The sequence below is a fragment of the Zonotrichia leucophrys genome, chromosome 3 (genome assembly GCF_028769735.1).
Source record: "Zonotrichia leucophrys gambelii isolate GWCS_2022_RI chromosome 3, RI_Zleu_2.0, whole genome shotgun sequence".
Lineage (NCBI taxonomy): Eukaryota > Metazoa > Chordata > Aves > Passeriformes > Passerellidae > Zonotrichia > Zonotrichia leucophrys.
The window spans coordinates 25,760,474-25,788,142 of record NC_088172.1 but is presented as its reverse complement, the minus strand read 5'-3'; positions in this window follow the sequence as shown (position 1 = coordinate 25,788,142).

Sequence of the window (27,669 nt, the reverse complement as noted above, 5' to 3'; positions counted from 1 at the left end):
TGCATTGGAAAGCCCTAAAAGCACTAGAAATGCTGTGAAAAGAGTGAAAGAAAATACAGTCATTCTACATCAGTGTTATACTAGATACAGTAGGTTTGAGTTGAGTGTTGAGTGTAGTTCTAGATGACCTTTTGCCCTCTGCCATTACTAAAGATTGTAGATGGGTGAGCTGTCTTTCCCAAAAAATATATTTATACTTTGTTGACAATGCTGCTTTTCATGTTTAAAAATAAAAATGTTCCTTATATTAGACCTATAATTATTCATACTCTGGAGGCTTCAGACTCAGTATGTAGAATACTGGAGAAAAAATTATAGTCTGCCTTGAATAGTTTATAATCTGCTCCATAAATCTGTCATTCAATATAAATTCAAAAAGCTGGCCGAAGTTTTTACTCTTGTTTGAGCCTGTTTTTCCTTATGTTGCTTGTATATTGATGCTAAGTCTCCAACCTCTGTGGACTGCTCCTGATTTATAGCAGTGCACCTGTAAAGGAACACATCCTGTCAAATGTCTGCTTGGATGAGCCGGGCTACTGGGATGAGTGAGAGCTGAGCCACAGCACAGTGTCTGGAGTAGAGGGAGGACTGGTGGGGTAAAGCAGCAGCAGCAAGAATGGCAGACTGGGGTCTGCCTCTTCACTGACGGGCAGATGAGGTCCCCCTGCTTCCAGCACTCTAGGAATTTCCCATGATTTTTAAGGGAAAATCTTCCTATCTGCAGCGACTGCATAATTCTTGATCAGGCATTACATGACACTTTTTTTTCCAGAACACAGGCACCTGGCCTCCTGCCAGGTATGCATTTGTTTGCTGCTTCAGCCTTGGTCTATTTGGAGAACAAGAATGTGAAAAAAGTGTTATGCATATACTGTACAGCAGAGTTCCCACAGGACAGTGCAAATGCTATAACTGTGCTTCTAGGCCACTTCTGCATTGGAAATAGAGATTCTCCTCCCTATCTCCTTCTATAGTCTGTCTACACAGTTTTATAGTATGCAAATGTTTAGGTTTCTCCTTCTAAAATTTTCTGATAAATCTTATTTTCTAATAATTTTCTTTTCCCTTGAAAACTGTACGACTACCTCCACATTTCCTGAAGCTGCAGAGGGCTCTGCAGGAGATGGAATCATCTCAGACACAGAGAGGACTAGTTTGTTGTCCAGACTGATTTAATCCAGTCCATTAAGAAAGAAGTGTAAATTTTGTAGTTGCATTTTAAGTTTTAAGTTTTAGGAATGCTACTGTTTCTATTACTAAACCTTGCATGATTAAGGTCAATAAAGGCAAAAATAATTTTAACCTGGGGACTTCTTTACATTTCATAAGAAAGATATAGATGAAAATTAATTTAGACTGAATTAAGAGCAATAATTAAGCTCAAAATATTGGTTTCAAATATTTTTTAGCAAACCAGACACAGTGAAAGAAAACTGTAGATTTAGACAAATGTTGGTGTTTCATAAATATGTCAGATATCAAGGTGTTTTCATCTTCTTAAAGTCTGCTGTGAAATTTCTATAAGCCTACTTGTTGAAGTTTGAGGTTTTAGTCCCCACAAATTATCTTTTCCCTCCACAGCTGTTATACCATGACATGCACTGTTTGGAAAAGAGTAGACACAGCTGGCTGTTTCTTCAGTGCTGTCATTGACCCTTACCCTATCCATTAATTGTCCATCACTGATGATATCTGCTCTCCTACCTCCTCATCAAACACTTCCATATCCAGATGTGCCTAATCAGCTCTCAGAGACATGATTGATGGGAAGGCAGCCACAAGTGCAGGTCTAGGCCATGGCACGCCAAAGGAGCTGTTTGCAGTACAGATGATGTGCTGTCCACCTAAAGCAAACTCTCAGGCTGCAGTAGTTTCTGTGATGCATGGAATCTGCAGAAGTGCAGGATGGAAGGGGAGGGAGTGGTAATTATTCTTTGGAAGATATTGGCAGGGAATGTGCTTTCTGTCTCAGAGTGAAAACTGAGGTGCTATAGAGTGAGCCACAGTGGAGAAGGAGGTGCACAGCTGTCTGCACATTTGAACAGAACAAGCTGGTCCTGAGAAGAGTCTTCCATCACCAGTGGAAATAAATCAGTCTGAAACAAACACTTCTAAGGCATCCAGATTTCACTCCATTTTTATCCAAATGATAAAAAACTGCATCAAGTATGGTAAAAATCATCCAAGTATCCTTCCAAGACTACAACTCTATTGTCTAAACGTCTTTTTTTAGAAAAATTCTGGCATAGACATGGCAGAGAAAAGCAAACAAATTTTTCTCCAGTCTTTTCCCTAAACAACTCCACAGCCTTTTCAAAAGAAAATGAGTTATTTCTTTTGAATTCATGGTCAGTCAGCTTATTATTTGTTAATGCTTTGATAACACAGATGGCAAAAAAATTGGTGGAGCAAATAAATGGATCCTATACCTGATCCTAGGTGCTAAGAAACCTATGAGCACCTGAAGAAAAAACTCGCCTTACCTTAGCAAAAGGAGTGTTTGGAGTCTGTATTTTTATCTGAAATCTTGGTCTGACTAATATGCATATCCAATTACATGGTTATTCGTTGTTGCAGTCATTCTCTATTTATTTTTTAAATTTTTTCTTGACTTCAGGGAAGAGAAAAAGGCCTAACAGGAAGACATGAGAAAAGGAGGGTGGAGAATGAGATAAGGTGAGTGTTTGTAAACTTGGAGTTTTGACCAGAGTATTTGTCACTGTGGATTTAAATTATTTTTATTTCTAACCCTTTCTTATGAAAAAATTAGGAGTTCAAATAAATGGACAGCCGTATTTCATAAATAGTACCTCTTCTTACACTCATAAATTATCCTTTAAATATAATTGTTTACTAAATATTAAATAATTATTTGGGGAGGGAGTGGCCCTGCAGACTATGTAATTATCTACATGTTCACAGCATTTTAGTTGTCAGCTGTTAGACAATCTCACTTTGTTTCTTGTTCTATTTTTGTTTAATATTGAGTTGTTATTATTAAGCAGTTTATGCTATTGTTAAGCCACATTCTCTTGCAAAGAATTATGAAACAACTCCTTGCTTCCCAAACTAAATGGCTAATTTCACACCTTGTTGTAAGACTGGAGAGGTATGTATCTTTCCCAGAGAAGATAGGGAATTGTGGGACTCACTACCAGACCTTAGGGAGCTGGACAAATTGGCAGTGTACAAAACAGTTGCTCTGAAAACAATCGTGTCTCTAAACCATCAATTCTCATTCATATGTAATGTCATGATCCTGCTTCTGCTGAAATAATTGGTAAAGCCTTTCCCAATTCCACCGGGACTAAGATTGGTCTTTTGGGCTTCCATTCTGCAAACAGGCATGCACACACTGAACAGACCTATTCACATGATTAAGTTAAGCATGCAAATAAGTCTTTTCACTTGCAGTTTGTACATTACCAATGTTTGGGAAATGGAAGAGCTCCTTTTCTTCCTGAAACCTTTGGGCTAAAAAATTCACTGTTTCCATTGAATGTAAGTAAAGGATATTGACTTATGAGCAGAAAACAGCCCCTTTTTTTCTTTTTTTTCTTTTTTTTTCTCTCTCTTTTTTTTTTTTTTTTTTTTTTTTTTTTTTTTTTTTTAATGTGAGTGGGTTTATTTAAACTCTAGATATGAGAAACAGTGGTAACAAAGGGCCTTTGTTCCCACACAAATTAGCTGCAGGAAGAATTTCATTAAGTTGCTTGCTGGTCATGGCCCTGATCTTTCTAGATGGGTCTTGAAAATCCAGAAAACCCTTAAGCAAATATATAAATCAAGAAAAATATATTTTAACACAATAATTAAAAAAAAAAGTTCTACCAATATGACATTGTTCAAAATTACTTGGTGAAAATTAATATCCTTCCAGGAACAGATTTTTTTTTTTTGAGGCGCCATGTAATATAAAGAGGAAAAAAAAGAAATTGAAATGATGAAAGGACTTCCTAGCTTTTATATCTCATGCAACATGCTTATTTTCTTACATCTCTGCTCACTAACCACTCTTCTCTGAAAATGATTCACATCCCATTTTCTCACTTTGAAATCTGGTTAATTGTACATATTAAATTTCTTGAAGTACGTGAGAACTCTACCCACTAATCCCACTAAAACAGGAGGATTTATGGTAGCATTCCAAACCTTGACTGAATGTCAATAACACCATTTTATCTAAGTAAATAAGGTTGTAAGGGATTTCCATTTTATTTCCTGCTTTCCAGGAAATGTGCAATTCCTTTCTTTCAGCTGATAGACTGACAGATATTGGAGAGGCAAGCTAATGAGAATTAATATGGCATTATTGATGGGGGAAAGCTGTAATCAGAGATACATGATCTCAGCAATAGCTGGTGCAATCCTACCTGTTTTGACAAGGACTGAATTTGTCATGGCTGCTCTGCAGCCTCCACCTGCCCGTGGGCACTGCCAGGGGGAGCAGCTGGCACAGAACTAAACTCTTCATTCCTGCTGTAAATGTACAGGGAGAGACCAGGAGCTTAAACATGGACCTGTGTTCACAAACTCCAATGGGACATGAACCCTGGATTCTCCCTCCCAGTAAAGGCTTGTTGATACATTTTCTGTATATTTAATGCACACTGTATTTTATAAAGGACTTGGGGCAGAGGATAAAACCTCTGTTGCATGAGGTATAAAATCTCCCTTGAAACACTTGCATATGGGTAAAGTACATAGGAGTCTGTGATTTGAGACTTCTGTTTTCCCATTTTTTCCCCCTCTTTTCTATTGAAATAAGCCTTGAACTCTTCTCTACAAGATGTCTAAGTTTCAACCACTTTTTTTTTTGTTGCCACGGTAACATATGTGATGTGAACAAGTATTTTCCAAGATCATAAACTTCAGTTTATTCAAAGACGGATTTTGGGTTGCTTCTGATCCAAGATATATTTGGTCAGATTGGGTTAGGGATTTTGTACCTTTTTATGGACATTAGCATTGCCTGTAAAACTTTCAAAGTTTGTGATATTCATAGCTTTAATCTGAACTTCGGACGAGATGTCCAAGGATGAGACAATAGGTGTAGTTCGGGGTTTAGGAAATGGGGACTTATCCTCTAAATACATACAAATTTGTTTTGCTGACACACACTGAGGTAACCCAATTTCCAAAAGTAGGTACAAAGAATCAGATCAGCAGTTACTGAGGTTACTGTTTGTATTCTCACCTCCATAGCCCAGAGCGTGGACTCTGCACTGTGCAGAGCCTGAGGCGCCTGGCTCAATTTCCTAGGACATTAGCATTCCCAGCTCACTGCTGGTGGCACAAGAAAGCTATTGCCTTATGTATTAAACACAGACTTTAAGAGACTTCTGGGAAAAGTGCTGTTGCCTGCAGAGTGTGTTGTGAATAGCTGTCCTCACAGTGTTTCTGAACAAAACAGCCCCACACAGTTTCTAAGTTTCCAGAGTACTTCAGTTGATGACTTGAATGGCCTCATCTCTTGCTGTGCTCCTCTAGTCACTTAAACTCAGCTGCTGGTTGGGAACTGAAATAAGCCTTTAAGATACAATTGCAGCTCAGCTTACAAAGAAATTGCAGAGTGATAGGAGTCAAGGTGGATTTATAAAAGATATTAGCTGCAGAACTTTGCTTCAGGAGAATTCTCAGTGCTGTTGAAAACTCTTCAGTAAGCATAGAAAAAAGCCCAAAAAGAGTCAGAAGCAGCTTTTGATTGGGAAAGAAAATTAATTAATTATATGTAGAGAGAATTACCTTGGCTACCAAATGGATTATGCTTTTTCCAGTCTATTACATCCCAACAGGTGGATTTCTCCAAAAGGCACCCAAGGCACATGCATAGATGGATGAATTCCTGGGAGGGAGCTGAAAAGGGAGCTGAAAACAAGTGATTTGCCAGGTGCACCTCAGGATAAATAAGCCTTCCAAACTTGACTTGTTTCTTTGATTGCAAGTAAGCACAGAAGATTAAAGACAGCAGGTCTCAAACACTGATTTGTTACCCTCCAACTAAGAAGCTTAAGTTTCCAAAAGTGTCAAAGGCCTCTTGGGCTAAAGAATTTGGTGCTGGAGCTTTCTGCTGTTATTAAAAACATGTGGTCTAAAGTCAGGCAAACACCACAAGGTTTGTCCCAATTTTTAAAAGAAAGTTTTATAAGCTGTTGGCTTTCCATATGTAATTAATAGGATTGAGGATGCCTGATCAGTTTTTAGAGTTGAGAACATTGAATGTCTGATAGAAAATAACTTAAAATTCTATTCTTAATTTTCAAGTTGTTAACAGAGAAGTTGGCCTTTTTTGCTTTACTTTTTGACATGCCTTCAATTGAGGAATTTGTTAAAATAAATTATAGTTTATCTCTGACATTCATGATATAACTTTAGGGCCAAATTCAACTACTAAGATAGCATCTGAAGATTCATATGTTGCTACAGGCACTGTACCAAGTTAATATCAGTAAAAATCTACAGCATAGGAAGAAGATGCTCTGTATGTTTCTAATGCATCACATAAACATACATTGCAATAATGTTGTTATAATTTTAGAGACCCATTTTATTATGATTCCATATCTGTTTATATTCTCTTAAGGGTTAGATTAGTTTGGGTCAAAGTGTGCATGTTTGTGTGAAGACATCTGAGCCACAGAAACTGATGTTTCATTCATATATTTATATACTTATGTGTATGCAGATATAGGTGCATGCACACAAACATTTTCACACTAGCTATTTTAAAACATTTAATTTCAATAGAACCTGTGTTTAATAGAATAACCCACTAACTGGTGGAAACCAGGTACCTCTGTGAGATTTTACATAATTTTTTTCATAATTGTCATGAAGAAAATGCATTTATTTATAGAGTATGAACCTATTTCCCCAAACATCTAACCTTATGAACATATCAGATCATATATTTTATTACTTAGTGTAAGATCACACCAATTTTTGAGATGAAGCATGACAAGACTGAGTTTTAAGTGGTAATCAGCAGTAACATATAGCTTGTAACTTAATGTCACTATTGGTGATTTAGTGATTAATTATCTGACTGCTGTGTAGTGCTTAAAATAATCTAAATGCATAGGGTAAATTAGTTGATCAGGAGAAAAGTCTGTCATGCAAATTCAGTTCTTACAGAACCTTCCTGTCACACTCATCAATGACAGCCTAAGTGGGTCACCAGAGTGGATGGCCCCTGTTAATTTATTTTCTCAGACATGTAATACATATTCATGATATCCTGCTGTTTGTCTGTCACCTCAAAGAAACTCTCCATCTCCTCCAAATTATAATTAATGAAAATATGCACAGTTAAGCTTAGGGGCTTGGAAGAAGAGATATTGGTATCATGTTGCAGGGGGGTGCATGGTATTGGTATCAGCAGTTGTTTGCTAATGTGGTAGAGGAAAAATATTATTTTGCCTAGTACAATCTTGTTCATTTTTTTCCAAGCACGAGGTTTAAGAGATCATGTATAAAAAATAAAATTTTTAAAAAGTATATGTATGAGAATGAAGGTATACAGAATCATTATTCACAGAGAAGCTTTTAGTCCATACTATTCCATTCTTAAATATTTTTTTTTCTGGACAATCACCATTACAGATCTCTAATCAAGCTATCCCAAGGCACTCAGATTTTTCAAAATCCCACCTGCCTATTTTGGTTGAGTATTTTTTGGTGCATTTTTATTCAGAATTATCTGCATTTTTATTCAGAATTATCTTTATTTATATCAGCCATTTCCCATCATTGCCATGGCATTATATGATATGGGAAAAGATGCCATATATGTTTTTTTATATTATTTTACAGACATAAACAAATGCATCTTGTCCCTAAACTAGTGAAAAGACAGGGGTAAAAACATGGAAACAAATGCACATTACTGCATGAGTAATGGCAAAGCAATGGGATAAATTTTATAGTTGTGTGATAAATTGTTAAATCATGATATAAATGAAATTTATCTCATGCTTCTTCAATTTATCAGTTACTGCTGTCTGTCTGTCTCATCTTTTTCCTGCTACTGATCCTACACCAAAGGAGGAGGCTTGACTATCCCACACCTCTACACAGCTTCAGACAAACGTTTCTTAAGTAAGAAAAAAAACCCATCATACTACCACATATGAGATTGTTCCCTATGACCTTTTTCAGCGCTTACCAAACCCCAAAATGTGTAACTTTGAATCTTGGAGAAGTTGTTGTCATTGTATTTTATTTTACCTTGTTCTTTCTGCCCTTCTTATTAGAAGCACAGGTTTACTTTCAAAACTTAGAGGTAACTGCAGTGAATAAAGCCTTTGTTTCAATGCTGTCTTTGCTTCCTGTTCATGAATGAAATGAACTTAATATTTACCAAAATAAAAGTAGAAAATGTTATGTACATATTTGCAGTATTTTTTATTATTTCTGGTCAGAAAGAGGAGAATTATTGGAGGAAAAAACCCAGGAATAGCAAAATTTTAATGGTTCTAGACGTTTGATAAATACTTCTTCTTTTGATAGTATGCACGAAATCCATGAGACTGAATTGGAAAGATTTTATTGCTGACCTGCATGACTTAGTTGTGGCTTTGTCACTCATAAATAATGTATTCAGCCCCAACTCATGCCACTAAAACATTTATACCACAACACATCACTGTGTATGTTATATAAATATTTATTATGATGAATTATTAAAATAAGCAATGAATATTTATTCCTCTTGCAGCATGAGCACATGCATGTATGTATATTTTGTGTTTATATAAATATGCACATGTAAAAATATTAAGTAGCTCTCTACACATGGATGAACATGTGTACAGGTTCCCCATATATGTACATTTTCACGTGTACACATCCATCCATACATAGGATTATCCACAAACAGCTGTAATTTTGGAAGGTTGTAAACATGCTCTTTAGACATGTGCATTATTTATAAGTGGAAGCATCTACATGAAAGGTGGAATTATGTACATTTAATATTTTTTTATTATCTATGATTAATTCTGACAGTATCATGGCTTAGACTCAACTATCATAACAAAGGCAGGGCAAAGGCCTCCAAAGGCCAAACAGTATCCAAGGCTTTGGGAACATGACGACTTTCATTTGCCAAAATTTACAGCACAGGAGGTTCTTTCAGCTGCTGTTTTCATGTTCGTCTGCTTATGGAAAAAAAAAAAAAAAGATATTTACTATACGGCTTTTGTGATACCCAAAATATATTTAAAGGAACAATGTTACACTGTGGTTCAGATGACTCCCTGCAACACATGCCTGTTGAATCCTGGAGCCTGTCTGGGTTCATCCATCTAATCATATCTGATTTCAGACACTGTTGGCACATTTTTAAAAATTCGCCAGGAAGTCATATGATTGCCCAGAGAGAGGGAAGAGAGAGGAATCTATCTATGAGCAGTGTTAGGGCACCACAAATGAGGCAAAGAGCCTGGGAACCAGACATGAGGTGCATTTTCCAGTCTCTGAGAAACTTTTCATTGCACACCACGACATAAAACATTCCTAAGCGTGTTGCAGATTTGAAATATTAATGGGAATTCATCAAGCTCCATAGACTGACGCTTATTTCCCCATTTGCTATGTACAAAGCAAAGGATTAACACCACTGGCAATATTTGTGTCAGGCCATACTGATTAATTTAATATTCTGATTGGATGAGCGGCAGAGCTTTAACGGCTGTTAACTTTCTGGCAAGCGGGGCTGAGAAGGTGATAATGAGATTAACATTTGGAGGACCTGATTTGCTTTTGCGCTGTATTTAATTACTACTTTGACACCAACTGGTATGGATTGTGCAGATACTCTGGTAGATACCCACATTTGCTAAACTATAATATTGGCTTTAAAGAAATGTGTTAAATTCTGAGATTTCAAAACCACTTTGCACAGACATGAAAATTATGTAATCTCATGCTCAATTAATATCATCTTAAAGAGGATATTTGGAGCAAGCAGAGTGCCTACAGGAAATGAAGAAATAAATTAATCAGTAATGAAAGTTGCACATTAAAGTTTAGGAAATATAGTAATAATATAGGCTGCCAAAATTTGATGGAGATGTTCAAGCTGACTTAGATTTTGCAAATGAAATTAAAATAAGTCTTAAAATTATCTCGAGCTCTATAAAATAAGAACAGAACAAAGAGAAAAAAAGACATTTGCACCATCAGGTCTGCTTAAAGATTTTATCATTTCTTTCTTCCTCTTAAAAAAGAAACATGGTTTGGATGATTCTTCAGAAAGAGGAGTAATGTAAAGTTATGTAAAGCTTATGCTGAATGTTGACATACAAAATAATTAAGAGCATAGGGTAAACAACACAGGGCAAAAAAGTGTAACCTTTCCTTAAACAAACTCTTAAGTGCTGAACATGGTTTTCTGAACAAGAATGTGATATTGACCGGCCATAGATGAAAGGAGAAAAGACAGCAGATAAGACTACCAAACGGGAGTGTATATTTTATAGAGATGGTCAACAGTTCCTCTTGGGACTTTTCTCAAGGACTTCTTCAAGAAGATCTGCTAAAGGCAGGAAGATAACATGTGATGAATAAAAATTTAAATTTATACATAAGAAACAAATGCTGTCACTATTTGGTTTACCAGAAAAATATTATTAGGACTATAGTCTGTTTATGCACAGTTCAGAGTTTAAGGAAGCGTAGGGTCTATGGTCTAAACACACAATTTGTACTTGTGTGTTCAAAATCACATATGCTGTTCTCAGTTTTCACTGTCTGAACAAAGCATTCATTTAATTATCTTGACCTCCAAGAATGAAACTCTAGAGATGCCCCTTTTTAGACAGCTATTGTTTTGGGCCCAACTGCAAGCTGAAACAATCACTGTGGGAAAAGCTGACCACACTTGTGCTGTTAATACACAAAGTGTGTCCTTCTGTAGTATCCCATGAACTCTCTTCCTTTGGTCAATCCCCAAGCCCTCATGCCTGGAAAGAGCAGTGACTACTTACCAGAGGGGTAGCTCTCCTGGGGGAAAAAACTGACTCCCAAAAGGACCCTTTGTGGCACAACTTCCTCTGGTTTCTCCTTCCCCTGTCATTGGCTTGGGTAGGCACCCCCCTTCCCCTGGAGTCCAGCCCTGTCCCCTCTGCCCAGCCCTCGGCTCTGCCTCCACCCCTTGCCCTTTTTAGGCTGCCTGCTCCGTGTGGTTCCCCCCCTTTCTGGCTGGGTTTCCCTTCAGCTGCTGTGTTACTCTGCTGGAATAAAACCTGGCAAAAGAGCCTTTCTTGCCTCTGTTGCTGAGCCAGTTGTGGTGAGTGTTGAGTGGAGGTTTGACTGAATTGCCTGAATGTTAACTCAACTTGCTTTTTTGACAGGAGCCGTTCCTTGGGGGCAAGAAATAGGCAGCAGCACCTACTATTCTAACACCCACAGTTTTATTCTTCAGAACCTTTCTCCTGTTAAGAGCAGTTGGAAATGTTGGAAGGCAGGAAAAAGAGAGAATCCAATTGACATATATATACAATAGCCCATTTTGATGTTCTACAACTGTAAATGCAATTTTCACACACTATGTAAGTTCATTTGCACTCTAAGTGCAGTGGAAAAAGCCTTAGGCTAAAGGAAAACCAGGTCTTTGTCTTCAGGTACTGCTGTCTCCTTGCAATAACTAATTGATATCCTTGGCAGCCCTCTTTTACTGATGAAGTATGTTCTTAAGTATCAAAAGTCAGTGTCCCCAAAAGATATCCTGGGATGATTTCCTTTCTGTTCTATTGGTTAATTGTGATAATGTGAGATTTGTTTTAATCTCACATTTATAATGTCTTTTTCCCTCACAACACAGTAAGTTTTACTTGCTGGTTTGGGACTAATGATGTGAAATGACAGAACACAGAGATGGAGTGCAAAAGAACAGTTATCAGTGCTGCTGTGGTCATGTGTAGATCCCAACTATCTTTCCCGTCTGATTTGTGGAAACTGGAACAGACCATCCAGTTCCAGCCTTTGCTGTTGTTTCAGCTTTAGTGTCAGCTTCATGGAGCCTTTTGACATAACTTCAAAACTAAGACAGATAAACCAGACAGGCAGCCCTGAAACAACTGAAGGAGGACCTGTTGAGCTGCTGTGATTGGATATGCAGCGCAGGAGATGATGCTAGGTGCTTCAACAGCTTCATTCTGGCACGCTGGAGACACAGTGTCAACTGTTCCCCAAGTCCAGCAAAAGGGTGACAAATTTGATGCTTATGGGATTCCTTACATTTGCTCTGCATCTTTCATGGTTTTCATCTATACAAATGCAACCATGAATTTTTAATGTCTGTAAGGATAAAGGATATCTTAAATCTGAAGCTGATTAAGCCAACACTTCCCACACTTCCTTCAAATTTTTTTTCTGAATGACCAGGTCTCAACACTCCTCCAAATGCAAATCTATCAGGACAAAAAAGAGAAATAAATTTCAGCAAGGCAAAGATGGAATGAATAATCAATTAACAGTAATGTATGAATTTGTATCACTTTGCTAGGTTTTGAACTTTTGGTTCAAGTCTACAGTGCGTTCTTTTGCTTCAAATCCATGGTGCATTCCCAGGAAATCTTAAAGCTGTAAAAAAAATAGACCTTGGGAAATATCACAATACAGGTTGAAAGTGTCTAGACTGACTTGTCTTTGGCACCTTAAGAGGAAAATTTTATGAACTGTTTTGAATGACTTTGCTGACTGATCATTGGTAGAAGTCTTTTGGGGGAAGTTTTACTGAAAAATCTGACAGACACTGCAGAGAGATTTTCTGAGCTGAAGAGACTGAGTAACTGCTTGGTGAAGGAATGGTAAACATCATAACTCTGTCTAGACCTAGCAATCAAACCAAAAAATGCTATAAAGAGAAGAGAAAAAAATGTTAATAATTTTAAGAACAGATTATTACTCAACATTACAAAAAGTGTAGGCAAATATGCATTTGAGCTGCTGAAGTGGCCCTGTTGCAGATTTATATTCCTGACAGTGCTTTCCAGTCACACCCTGGACATTACACATCTGTCTGCCCACTATAAGCCTTTTTTTTCTCTTTTTGTTTACTTCCCTAATATTTGAAATGCAATCCAAGGCATCTTGCTTATTAAACTGGAGAGACTTCAAATTTGCTTTTGCACAATAGGAGCTAATTGTCTGAGACAATTTACATCCATCAGTGCAGTGTTTTATGGCTTTCAGACTCAGTGTAAAATGAATAAATAAGAGAGCTGAAATCATTACTCTCTTTTATTACTGGAGATGTGCTGGCTAATCTGAGAGTAATTTGAATGCTAGAGGCCTGTCAAACACTGGACATCTGTCAAGCTCTATCTACAGCCCATAGTTCACAATCTGTGCCACTTTGTAGCCTCCTCTTTTTCCTATCCTGAACATTTTCCTGGCAAGACCAAAAGTTGGAGTTAGTTGTTTAGCATGTGTAATTTTTTGTTTTTGTTTTAGAGTTATTTGGAGAGATTTATAATTTTACTGCTTGGTTAAACCTGGTTGTGACTTAATTTTCCTGCTGTTGGAGAGTGGTATTTTTTTATGACAATTCTAAGATTTCATTGCAATTTTAGCATCATTATCAGATAGAAAAAAAGGCCATCTGTCAATGGCCACTATCAATTTCCCTCATCTTCCCAGAGGCTGTACCTGCTCTACACAGAGCTGCTGAACTGCCCAGGGGAAACAACAAAAGGAAAAAAAATGGGGATACACATCTAGGATAGATGCCATAAAAATAACTATAGGGGACAGACAGACTTAGTAAAAGAGGAAACAACACTTGAGAGATATGAGGAAAATATGAGAGAACAATATTTATACAAGAAAAAAAGAAATCTGAGACAATGTTTTTAAGTAAGAATTTGGAAATAATTGTTGAGAAAGAAGAGGAGGCTTTTTAAAAAGAAAACTATAACTGGGAGTAGAATGGGAAATGTAGAGAAATTTGTTAGCCAGGAATGAGGCATCATAAGAATGAAGGTTTTAGAAACAGTTTGCAGATAAATTCCAAAGATGAAAAAAATTTCAGTTAAGATTATTATCCCTTATGTGAAAAAAACTCAACAGATTTTTAATTCTGAAGGAGACAAACAACATATTTTACTTAAGGAATTCTCTGAAAAAACATCACAACTGCAATGTTACAGTAACTTCTGTAATGTTTAATTGGTACCAGAAATTCTACAGTAGACTTATGCTTATGCTGTTTTCTCCCTATTTTTTCCCCCCTTTCTCCAGGGCAACAGATGCTTCTATACTGGAAGATATCCTGAGAGAAGTTTCCCGTTGTATATCCAACACTTTCACATGGCATTAATTTATGGCTGCAAAGCTCAGATAAGGAACAGGCAGTCAGAAATCACCTGGTGCCAGGGTGTCTCCCAGGTCCACAAAAGTACAAATTTCATGTCTGATACCAGCTTATGTAACCTTGATATTTCATGTCAAAATACAGGATATTCTTGCCATAAAGATCACTTACTCTGAGGTGTGTTTGGGTTTCAGTATCGATCAGCAAGGAGACCACATCATCTTATGGTCTCATGAGATATACGTAATGTAAAAAAAAAAAAAAAAAAAAAAAATCCTAGCTAAAATAAACTATTTCTTTCTTTCTATACATGCTATAAGTTTTTTTGGACAGGTTCAATCATCCTTGCCACCCTTCCCTATACTACCTTTTATTCTTCTGTCTGTTTAGACCAGGACTGAGCACAACATTTTGGATACAGCTACCACTGAGATGAGGGAACCTATTGGTTGAGATAAAGACAGTTTAGTAGGTAAAGTAACAGCTGAATGCACAAGCAAAAAGCAAAACATGAAATTTCATCCCTTTCCATAGGCAGGAGGGTGTTCAGCTGGCTTTATATGTCCATCATGACATCACACTGTATGGAATATGCCTTGGATCAGTTGTGGTCTCTCCTGGCTGTCTGCCCACCCAGCCCCCTGTACACCCCCAGCCTCTTTGCTGGAAAGGTTATATCAGGAGTAGGAAAGGTCTTGCTGTGCAACCTCTGCTCAGCAATAACTAAAACATCCCTGAATTACCAATACTGTTTTCAGCACAAATCTTAAACACAGCCCCATACCAGCTACTATGAAGTAAATCACCTCTATCCCAGCCAAAACCAGCACAAGGTGATTATCAGCAGCAATGCATTACAGAGCCTGTTTTCCATAAGTGTCTCATGTTTCTCTATACATGTACAGTGTATGAGTTTCCTGGTCTGTTCATTATTCCTGGTCTGCACCAGGAGGTGTTGAGGTGGTAGAGCAGCCACCCACTGTGTTTGGAGTGAAGCCACATAATATTCTCCCAGGTAATTCAGTAGTGCAGTTTAGAATTATTTGGAATTCCTGACGGCAGCCTGCATGGTGTTGCTGTCTTCTGGAGGGCAGCAGAAAGGGAGGAATGGCTGCACTCTGTCACCCACTGGCAGCAGCACAGCAAACTGGTATTGAGCCCCCAGGTGTGTTACACCTGCAAGTGTAGATGTAGGCTGTGCTCTGGCTGATACACTGCACAAAGCAATAAACAGTTATTTCTGAAAGAGATTGCTGTGAAAGGTGAAGGAAGCAGTAATAACTCCTTCTAACTAATAAGGAAGTGTGAGATGAGTGACTGACATGTTTTGAAAATCAACTAGTGCATCAAAATAAATTACTTTTACAGAGCTAAGCTTACAGAATATATAGTCCTCTCCAAGCTCATCAGTAAATAACACAAGAAAGGAATAGAAAGAGAAAAAGCATTGGACTTTGGATAATCCTGAAAATAAACAGCCTTGTTTTGGTGAAAATAGAGTTGTTTTGTTAATGCAGCCCCAAATTACTTCAAGAAATCATCAACTGCATGGGGAACTGAGTCCTGTGTCCTGGATCCCACAGATGTACTGCTGACATTTGCAAATATTCTCTCCTACAGTGTGGAGGGTGTGTATATAACTCAGATTATACACTGCTAAAATACAGCCTATATATATTTTTTTTAACATATTACTGTTAATGTGTCATAAGGTTTAATTTACAGTGCGTAAAATGCTCTGAGATTTTTAAATATTCAAAAGGGTGACACTGTTTTTTTCATTGCACCTCTTTAATTATAATCCTTCAGCAACCAAGTTACAATACATAATATTTTTTTATGAACTGTTTTCTTTCAAAAATAGATCTATTTTTTTCTGCAAATAAAAAAGGAACAAAGGGAAAGAAGAGTTTAGAAAATCTATTTTACAGATGATTTTCCACTGAACTCAAGCATTTACACCACTGTAGCTGTGATCAGATTAAAATTTATTTTAGTATAGATTGATGCTCCTTTAGTGACCTGTGCAAAACATGGAAGAGAGATGACTAATAGCAATCTCTCTTTGAGAAATTATGTGTCAGGTACAGTATGAGGCAAATGATCCTCTGAGTTTGTGCATCAATTAGACACATAGAATTCATGTGCAGGGATAAGGATTTGTGGATTATTTTTAAAATAATCAGGAAACCTTCAAAACCTGTACAAGATCCAGCAATTCTCAGTGTGCACTGAGAACACTGAGAATCCATAGCCTCAGGTTATGAACTGACTTTAGTGGATCTGCAGATTAACAGTAGCTGAGGGTCTGGCCTTGGGTTATTGCATGGGGTTTTTTCTGCCTCAGACACCAGGGATTATTAAATCTGTTTTATACAGTGGTCAGGAATAGATACTTAGGAAAAGAGTATAAAATCAAGGTAAATGTAGTTTCTTCTCCCTGCTTGCAAACAGAGCATTACATCTGAAAATGGATGCTGCAATTAGACTGCTAGGGGACAAGGAAAGGAGGGAGATCTCTCCACTTGTATGTACCATACAAATATATTTCATAATGCTGTTAGAATTTAACTGTGGAAATTACTACCAAGTTTTGGTCCTCCACTTGTCTACATTAAGCAAATCTCAGTTTATTTCTATCTCCAATATTGCAATAGCAGTCTTGTTCCTTCCAAAAAAAATTCCAAAATTTGTACTTCTGAAAATATTTTGAACTAGACTGATTCTGTCATTACCCAGTATAGAAAATGCCATATTGTTTTAACTCCCTTCACCCTACTCAGTCTTCTAGAACCATTTCACTATCAAAAATTTCCAAAGACTCTGATGCTATAAACTGAACAGTGTCACACATGCTGATTGTTTCATGTTATAAAGATAGGAAAATTGGAAAGTGGTGTCAGCAGCATCTCTACTCCCCTGTATTTGTATCTAATGTCAGAATTTGTCTCAGCTCTATTTTTAATTACATCTAGAGAAGGAATATTTCAAATCAAGATTACATCTAGGGAAATACCAAGAGGTTGCCTTAATACCTGATTCTTTGCTCGGGTTAGACCAACACCTTTTCATTATTCTTTATTGCTTAGATTGGGCTTTTGGTGGTAGCTAAGGCTGAGGATTAAGGGTCTAGTCTCTACTGATTTGAGAGCAAATCTGTAGCTGGATTTTTTTTAGGATCAGGTAGTTAGGAAGATGGTGCAAAAAATTAGTCAGATTGTCTTTTTGTATAGAGATTAGTTACTATAATAAAAAGTTTCCAGATTAGACTACAGTTTGGGACTACAGCCTCTAATTATCTGTTTTGTTACTGGATTCTCTAATGCCCATGAACCATATAGAAATAGGTATTCAGAACTTCCAAAACGTTCTGGCTTCCTGTAATCTATTGTTAACTTTTACAGGCCTTGGAGAAAGGGAATGAGAGGTTATGAGGACCATGCTGCTTTTTGTTTCTCCTTTTTAATTAACTTTCTTTCTGGTTTGCCTTTTTTTTTTTTTTTTTTTTTGTTAATTTTTAATGTTCCCCTCCTTTTTTTTTTTTTTTCTTTCTTTTTTTATTATATAGTTACCAATCCATCCTCATGTTTGGATTAGATTTGGTGTCTGGATTAGATTTTGGCTTAGTAAAACTAGTAAGAACTGGTCTCTCTGCCACAATTAACTTTAGAGCCAGGGCTGCTATTTTGTGTAGTATTTTGGAATATAAATCTTCAAAAATTCAGCTCATTACTGCAGAGTTAGAAGTTAGGAAAAGGGAATGCTGTGCACAGAAGAGAGTACCATATGTTTCATTAACTGCAGGCTGTAAGTAGAGGCTGGAGTAGAGTGTGAGTTTGGGGAATGACTTGGGAATAAACCCTCAAAATTCCATTTTATTAACAGTCACTGAAGGACCCACAGAATTAGGTAAAGGTCCAATGACTCATGTTCTCTTTTAAGATACAACTGGTACTTCAATAATTAAAGTTAAGTTTAATTAGGGTTAGGATTCAGGGGTGTTGTTAGGGTTAGAATTTGAGAATGCACACATTCAGAGCCATGATTACTTCTGGATTCAAGAGTGCCTACAGGGCTAGGAAGAGGCCATAGTGTTAATAGGATTGAAATAATAGGATCTCATTTAGCACAGGGATTTATTTCCTGGCTCTAATTACCATTATAGTAAGGATAGGGCTAGGGATAAAAAGGGCTTGAAAAACCTGTGTTTTCCAGCTTACTAGTGAAACTTGCAAGGACTTGCAGTCATGTAGGAAGTCAGTTTCTTCATAGGCATGGGCATTTATAAGGACTGTGAGAATAGTTAAGGGTGTTATGATTGCAACTTGATTCTCTAATTCATTTGGGAGCTTTTATTTTGGCATATACTGCAGACTTCAACGGATTAGGAAGCTGGTTTCATAATGAGACTTATCCTCCTCCTTATGGCCCTTTATTGAGGGCCCTGCACAAGCTCATAGGGTTTGAGAATTACAAGCTTCACTGGCCCACTTAACCAACATACTTGAATTTGCAGAATGCAAAAATAGAGTTAGTGTTCATAACCACCATGGTCTCAACTTTTTTAAGACTTTGATTAGATACCTTAGCCATGGGCTTCGGGTTTAGGTGAGAGCAGTGCTGGAATTCAGTCTGGATGCTCACATTAATGGAGAAAGCACACCGAGAAAGATGACAGTGACAGTTCTTTTACAGCTCTAATTCTGCCAGTGACCACCATACTGATGGTGAAATTAGGGGGATGAAGATAGTCTCTTGTTCAGGCTGGAGAGGAGTGCTGGCAGTGGTGATATCTGTAATTGGGGGTAAGATTTGATGATGTTTAGGATGGTTCTGAGAGTGATTTAGAAGTTAAGATCCCTCTGTTCACCTCGTAAGTATAGTCAACAAGTCACTTTAAGGTTATCAGATCTCCAGAAGATCCTGACCAATTTTGATTAGAATTAGGATCCTGTTTCCTAATTTTCTGTTTCCTAATGTTCCTTCTTTCCTAACCTTAAATCATTCAAGTCATTGTACTCTCATCAAGCACTCTGAAATAAGAAGAGGATTGAACATCATGAAGAAGTACTGGTCAATTTGCTTGTGTAATGTTTAACTGTGAAGGTTGGAAGAAGTCAAAATTCCAGGGAAAGCTGGTACCTTGTAGCTTTGAGGTTACTTTACTTGAGTGACAAAAGGGAGCACTTTGTTGTCTCACCCACCCAATCTACTGAGCCCAGCATTTGTCTCAGGTTGTATTGAGGCCAACTAAAAACCTTCAAAAAGGTTTTTTTGTTCTTGAAGCTCAAAGAGTACTTGTAGGGAGTTAGAAGATGAGGGTCTGTCAAGCCAATCATCTTCTCTCACAGATGGTTGGCATGCTATCATATTTGCAGACAGAATTGTCATTTGTATTATTAGTGGGCAATAAAAAGATGTAGGAAGTCAGTGCATTGGTATATTTTTGCAAAGGATTCTGAGACAGGAAAAGGGCTAACCTTGAAAGTTGCCATTGTATCATCTTCCAGGTGATGGACTCATCAGTTCTGTATTATGATCTTTAAAGGACATGTAGTCAGACTCAGGACTTAGAAATGCAATCCTTTTGGGAACTGGTTTTGAGGGTATGCTGAACTCAAGGGGGTAGTCGGGTTACCATCACCAGAGCCACAACTGCAAGTTCTGGCAGATAGGAAGTTTAAGAAAAAGGCAAGGATTCAGATCAAAGGTTGAGAGCTTATGTATCACTCTTCAGGGGGTCTTGAGATTGAGTCAGAAGCTCTCTGTCCATTAATACATAGAAGAAATCTGTAAAGAGCTACTTCAAGTAAATGGGGATAAAGTGGCTAAAGCCAGATGAAAGAGACAATTCAATAGAGAAATGTGTTTCTTGATTTCGAAGCACATCAAAAATATTTTGATTGATTGGTCATAAATCTATAATTATAACTTCACTGATTATAAAATTTTGTTAAAGAACAGATATAAAACTAAGAAAATGTTAAGTGTTTAAGACTTTAGGACCAATGCAGCTTGGCAGCATCTCCTTTGCTGAGATAATGCCAATATTGCTAATAACTTTCTTCTCTAGGAGACATTTTGGTCTTCTTTTGCCTTTATGAATCTTGGCATCAGAAGATTCTTCTTTTGGGTTAAAGAACACTGAAGTGCATCTCCATTCTGACTGAATTACCAATCCAGTTATAGTTGGATTTCTAGTTCTCAGAGATTATTACTTCTGGTAGATGATGTAATACATTATTGACCTTTCCCTTCTGTAACAAGGGTGTTATCAGTATAGAGCTGGGTATATACCTGCACACCTATTTCTAATATGTCTTTGCACAGACAGATTTTTTACTGCAAGGTGTTTCTTTCCATCTCCAGCCTCATTGACTGGATAATTTCCATGATAGGACTGTTTTTTTTTTTCCTTTCCAATTCGAGAAGTCAACTTAAGAGGGGAAAAAGAACCTCAAGGTTTCTAAAAACAGGTCATTTGTCTTCACTGTTTCTATTCCACAATAAATACTGACTGTAAGTATTGAGAAGATAAAATATTATCTTTCCTTATTTCACTGAAATAATCATTACTCTCAAGTGCTGGAAGTGAGATATTTACTTTAAGGAGTGCAAATAATGAAAATATTAACTTTTTTTATACCATCCTAAAGTCATCTTCACATAGTATTAATTTTTCTCATAATTAACTGTCTTCAAGTATTTAAGATGCATTGAGAAGGCAGCTGGAATAAGAGTTTTACTGGAAGAAATGCTTATTTAAATGGTCCTCCATCAAGTGAGTTGCCATCTCAGGCTCTTGTAATTGTGTATAACGTAGTGACATTAATATTTGGTGAATTAATATTGATCTTTCTACATTCCTTAAACAAAATGTATGGTGGATTAATTATTTTAAACAGTATTTACCAGATTCCACTGTTATTAAACATTGGGGGTTTCCCAGTGTTTGCCGTTGGATTGAAAGTGTTGAGTTTGTAAGACAGGTTATTACTTTAATCTTGATGACTTTCATTGAGAAGAGTGGTCAGCAGCTGGTAGAACAGGCTCAGGGAGCAGTGCAAAATGTTGTTGTAGGTATGACTCACCCAAGAAAGGAAGATTTGCTGATTGCAAAGAGGTCTGACCCCACTGCATCCAGGACAGTGATGAAACTCTCCAGCTCAGCACCAGTACAGAGTAAGGGAACCAAACCTGAAGTTAGCAGGACCCTTGAAACTACAGGCATTCAAATTAAAGGGAAGAAAACCCTTAATAAAATGGCAGAATCCTGGGACAGGTGAATAATTTCAGGCAGAGAAGTCTCTTTTCTGTAGCTTCTTCAATTTCTAATTCTGAAAATAGGCAGATTCCTCCCTGGAACTCTGCTATGACTGTAAGTGTTAATCCTTGTGTTCCCTGTCTTTGGGATGAATCCAGAGGCAAAGCTTACTATTTTAGAAAAGTTTGTGTCTTACTATTGTAAACACTAAGAGTAGCAAGGTAAATGAAAAATCTCTTGTGATATTTTCATCCAATTTTGTATCCTGTGAAAAAGCAAATAGACATCTTTTTCATTTTACATCTTGGGATGAAAAAGGAGCAAATATTCACGCAGAGAAGCATCTCACTTCCAGAGTTGTGGGGTTTTGAACATTATTTTTTCTGACCTTGGGTCCTAGACTTAATTTAAATCTGAAGAATTAGGGTTCAATTTACTCATATATTCAATTTAACCAGTAGAGTTTGATGGAATAGTGAGATTGAATAGAAAGTATATATATAGTATCCCACTGATACAGGAGTGATTATCCCTCTTCTTTTCTTGTCTTTGTACAGCATATCTGCTATTTTGCCTGTGTGAGGGACTCTGCAGAAGATACTGACAGTTTGATCCTTTGACATTTAAATGAATAAGGCAAAACAAGTCTTATTTGATTTTTAGACTTGACAATAAAAGATCAAAGAAGTTACAGAAGTGGGAAATGAAGGAGGTGGAGAGGAGAAAGGAAAGGAAAGTCATAAGTATTGAATATTCAGTCATCAAACATGATTAATGCAAGTGATTTAAGGGCAAAACATGCAAAATAATATGGCTGTTATTATCCCGATATGGCTGTTATTACACATGAATCAATAGCTGATTATACACTTAGATCAGTCAAAACTTTCCAAGTAATAATAGAGTGTAAGGTTGATTATGGCAACACATTCAAACTGAATAGGACTTCAAATGCATTCCTTTTTGGCTAGTTATAAAAAGAGATCAAAAGCACAAGCCTAGAAGGACTGATAGCTAAATGTTAATACAGTCAATTTATTTGTAGGGAGGTCAACATTATTTCCAAGTTTTTTATTAATGATATAATTTGTCCAGAGTTTTACACAAGAAATTTATCTGAAGAAGAGAAAGGGTAGCAAGTAGCCTAGCTCTGCTTTATTGAAGGAAAAAAAAGGCTGAGAAGGGAATGTGTCTGGAATGCTCCAAAGGAGACCAGGAAGAGCATGACAGACCCATGTCAAGCCTCTTGCAGATAAGAAGACCAATTTCCAAAATAATGACCCCAAACACATTACACATCCATCTTTTGTTTTTGAAGGTTGCATTTTGCCCCTTACTCTCCCACAAAGCTATTTGATTCTAAGGATAAATTGTTCTTGAAGAGAAATGATCTTGTAGCTTTAGTCTAATTTATCTCTAATTTTCACATGGAAATTTGAGTTGTATCATGCCAATATGTAAACACCCTTTATAAGTAGAATTATTCTGGTGTATGGAATCCTGCAGGTTTATGAACATAAAACCCATCACATCCCCACTGCTCTGATAACAGGAGCAAATTCTGAACTACAGTTTTCACTGCCCAGCTGACTCCACAGCGTGGAGGAGAGAGCTGTGTATAAGGTGAAAATCCTATTGTGTCTTTACTGTTGGTTTCAGGGCTTTAAAAAAGATTCTAATTTTTTTTGGTGGCATATTCCAGATGCATTAGATGAATCGCCAAATCAAAATAAGGACTGTTCCTTTTTAAAAAAAAAATGTTAAAAATGTTCCTTTTTAAAAAAAAAATTTATTAAACAGTTAAGAAGGTGAAAGAAAGAAGAAAAAATAAAAAGTAAAAGGAATGACATGGAGCGTACATGCTGAACTCTGTTAGCTCCTGAGTGCTGCACACTTCAGTTTAACAAGTGGGGCAAATTAGATTAGATCTTCAGCTTGGATCACTATTTACCCTACTGTGAATGACATAAAATCCCTCTGAATAACAGAGTAGCCCTTAAAATTAAAAAGTAGCCACCTAAGTGATGGCACAAGATAAATGATGACTAGGCTGAGGGAGGGGGACAGAGCACAAAAGGCAGCAGAACATAAGGGGAGAGGAGTGAATAAGCAAACCTGGAAGACTTCAGAGTGACTGATGGCTCCCAGTCTGTGAAAGGCACAGAACAAGATGGCAACAAAAGCAAATATGGACTTCACTGGATAAGCAACAAATGGTAGCAAAACAAAGGTGGTTGAAATAGCCAATTCTCAGAGCATCCAGCAGGAAATATTGGCATTAAGATGTCACCCTTATCTGGGAATGGTGTGCACTGATTTACAAAAGCTCACTTTTCTCACTTGTGGTCAGTGAGAACACTATGTTTGTATTCATCAGGTAAAATGGTTATAAGGTATTCAGCATTTGAAGAAAAAAGTTAGAAACCAAATGTTATAGTAATTTTGTATATTTGCTTTTTTAAAATAATTTGTTGTAATATTTTGAAGTAGTATGGATTTTCTAAGACTTCAGGGACACTGCAACAGCAAAGGATGAACATGATTTTTAAAAAAATTGTTTAATTTTAAGTCTTTTTATTCAAGACTGGAAATAGATAGGCCTTCAATACACAATCAGCTACACACACTTCTCACACCATTAAAATGAGTTTTTCATTTTATTATTATTACTTCTTCCAAGATGAGTTTTCTGTTTATTTTGGGGCTAGGTTTTTTGCCTTATGGCTGCTTTTGAAAAGAATATCAACCCACTCTGTCTGTCATATGGCTTATTTGAGAGGACACTAAATCCCTCCAAATCAATACCACATTTCTTTTTTCCCCCACAAATACTGATGTCTAGTTTCAGCAAGGACAGAGTTAATTTTTTCACAGTAGCCATGAGGGGATGGAGCCTGGATCTCTGTGAGCATGTACATAGACAAAATAACAAAAAATTGCTTTTGAGATTTTGCCTAAAATTGGTCAAATGTTCTAGGCTCTAAAAAGTTGGTTTTTTGTTTTTAGGTACACGAATTTTACTTCATAGAACATCTGCATCCATGCAGCTGTTTAGATATAAATTCTGGCAAGTGCATGTTTTTTAAAATAAAAGGCCTGCACAAGTACTGTATATAATATAACCTGCAAAAGTTTTGCCTAGAAATCTGTTTGGTGAGCTGGTACTTCAGCGTATTCATGGCTTGCACTTTAAAAAGTGACTTTTTTTAAAGTTACTGCTTCAAAATTAACTCAAAATTTGATCTCTGAATAAAGCACAAGTTGCTGAAAAGTGCTACCTCATTTGAGGATACAAATGAAAGAAAAACAGAGCTTTGAGGACAAAGAGCAACCCAGGGACATTTGTCCATTTTTTTAATACCTTCTTCCCCTTGTATTTAAAATCCTTCAATTTTATGTTTTATAAAGGTAGTTTGGTTAAAGGCAAATTATTCCCTAATTATGTTTCTATAAATGTCATTGTTCACCAAAAATTGTTTTCAACAAATCTCTCTGTCCTCTTGCCAACAGAAAGGCAACCACCATGATTTTTCTCAGGATAGGCCTATTATTTTTTGTTTGTTTGTTTGTTTTTGTCCTTTACTTCCACTACAGACAATTTCATTGCTGGCACCACCACTCATAGAAGCCTTTAGTACAGGAGCATGACCATCACTGCCTGTGGCTTTTCTCTGTTTGGTGTTGCACATCCTGTGCCGCAGCATTTCTCCCGCTACAGGATCTACTTTTCCTAACCTCATGGGTAAGAGTTTTGTATTCCTCTGACCCTCATTCATACCTGGCAGACTTTTAAGAGTAGAAACTTTATGGTGTTTCAGTACAGCAGTGAAATGGGAAGGCATTTTTGGCCTTTTACTCCCAGATTTATGCTGAGTGATAACATATGAAAAATATGCCAGTAGTTAAAAAGTGTACAATAGATTCTGGGATACTAACACTGTTTTACTTTTTGTATATTGATATATTAGTGTGTCACACGGAGAAAACCATAGTAATATGGCATTATTACACCACCACCACCTCACATTCAAGTTATTTTTTCCTTTTGGTGATCGAGCTAAATTGTTGGCTCTAGGGCCTGTGTGAATAATATCTGCCTCTAAATATTGTATAAATGGGAAAAAAATCTGGTTTTTACAATATTTCCCACTCTTTCACATGGATTTCTGAAAAGCTAAGTCAAAATAAAACCATGGTTGTACAATCCAAGACTGGACAAGGGAAGGACAATGTTAAGGTAAAAGTGAATAGAAAAACTTATGGTTTGCATACCATAATGGTTTGTGTCTATATGCACAACAGTGTGAACTGCTGGATAGAGCAGGAACTGCTTTTAAATAAAATCATTATGGCTGTGTAATAACAGCCTTCCTTGAGCAAAGAGCAAACACAAGCTTTTGATGAGCAGTGACATGCAGCTGTGTGTCCTCCCACTGACAGTGAGGCTGAGAACAGTCCAGATCGGTAGCAAGCAGTGATGCTGGGTCAAGGAAGTTGGGGCAAACCAGGAGATGCAGCTTTGTTAATGAATCCTGGAATTGTTTTTTCCTGGAAAAAAAGGTGCTTTTGGAACAGCAGATTCTGATCTTTTTCATCTGCATTGCTGGGATGTTCTAACTGATTACCATGTCCCATACCCTCTCATATGCAAAGTCCTCTGTGCCCCAAAGTCCTTTAAAAGAAGACAAGTGAATTACCTGTAGTCTATCTTTGGAAGTTTTCCCAGTGAACATGTGCAATATTTCTCCCAGATTAATCTTTTCTCCTGTAAGAAATTGGTGTTGTGCTGGTTCAAAATGTGGAGCTAGGTAACCCATTATTGACAGGTGAAAAAGAAGAATGTGGAATTGATTAGACAACTTGCTTGTGTTTTGCTTCCTAATTAATCGGGTGATAAAGCACTTTTAGTGCTTTAGTATGATTGTTCAAGTAAATAAGAACATGGATAACTGATTCCAAATCTTAAAAGGATTAGATGAGCTGTGCTCTGCTGAAACAAAATGGAATAGTCTCTGCTGACAGTTATGCTCTTGAAAGTTGCTTGGAAGCCAGGACTGTGTGATGTTACTGCCACCTGATTTAATCCACTGTATTTAAATAAAATGGAAATTTTCTGACAATGGCAAAATATCTCAGACAAAGTAAATGCACAAGACTCCAAAGGAGCCAAGAGAGGTAAGTAGTTTTGCACCGAATAAGCAACATTTCAAAGGAATAGGATACCTAGACTTGGAAAAGACTGGGAAAACAGTAATGGGGATGTATGAGGGTTGTGTTCCAGATAAAATATTTTTTTGGTCCTTCCTTCCCTCCTTCCCTCCCTCCCTCCCTCCTTCCTTCCTTCCTTCCTTCCTTCCTTCCTTCCTTCCTTCCTTCCTTCCTTCCTTCCTTCCTTCCTTCCTTCCTTCCTTCCTTCCTTCCTTCCTTCCTTCCTTCCTTCCTTCCTTCCTTCCTTCCTTCCTTCCTTCCTTCCTTCCTTCCTTCCTTCCTTCCTTCCTTCCTTCCTTCCTTCCTTCCGCCACTTCCTTCCTTCCTTCCCACCACTTCCTTCCTTCCGCCATCTTCCTTCCTTCCTTCCTTCCTTCCGCCACTTCCTTCCTCCTTCCTTCCGCCACTTCCTTCCTTCCCGCCACTTCCTTCCTTCCGCCACTTCCTTCCGCCACTTCCTTCCGCCACTTCCTTCCGCCACTTCCTTCCCTCCCTTCCTCCCTTCCTTCCCCCTTCCTTCCCCTTCCTTCCTCCTCCCTTCCTTCCTTCCCCTTCCTTCCTTCCTTCCTTCTGACTTCTCCTTCTTTTCCTTCAATTCCTTCTCCTTCTCCTTCCTTCCTTCCTTATCCTCTCCTTCTTTCCCTTTCCCTCCTTCCTTCCTTCTCCTTCCTTCCTCTTCCTCCCTTCCTTCCGCCACTTCCTTCGCCACTTCCTTCCGCCACTTCCTTCCGCCACTTCCTTCCGCCACTTCCTTCCTTCCGCCACTTCCTTCCGCCACTTCCTTCCGCCACTTCCTTCCGCCATTCCTTCCTTCCGCCACTTCCTTCCTTCCGCCACTTCCTTCCGCCACTTCCTTCCGCCACTTCCTTCCTTCCTTCCT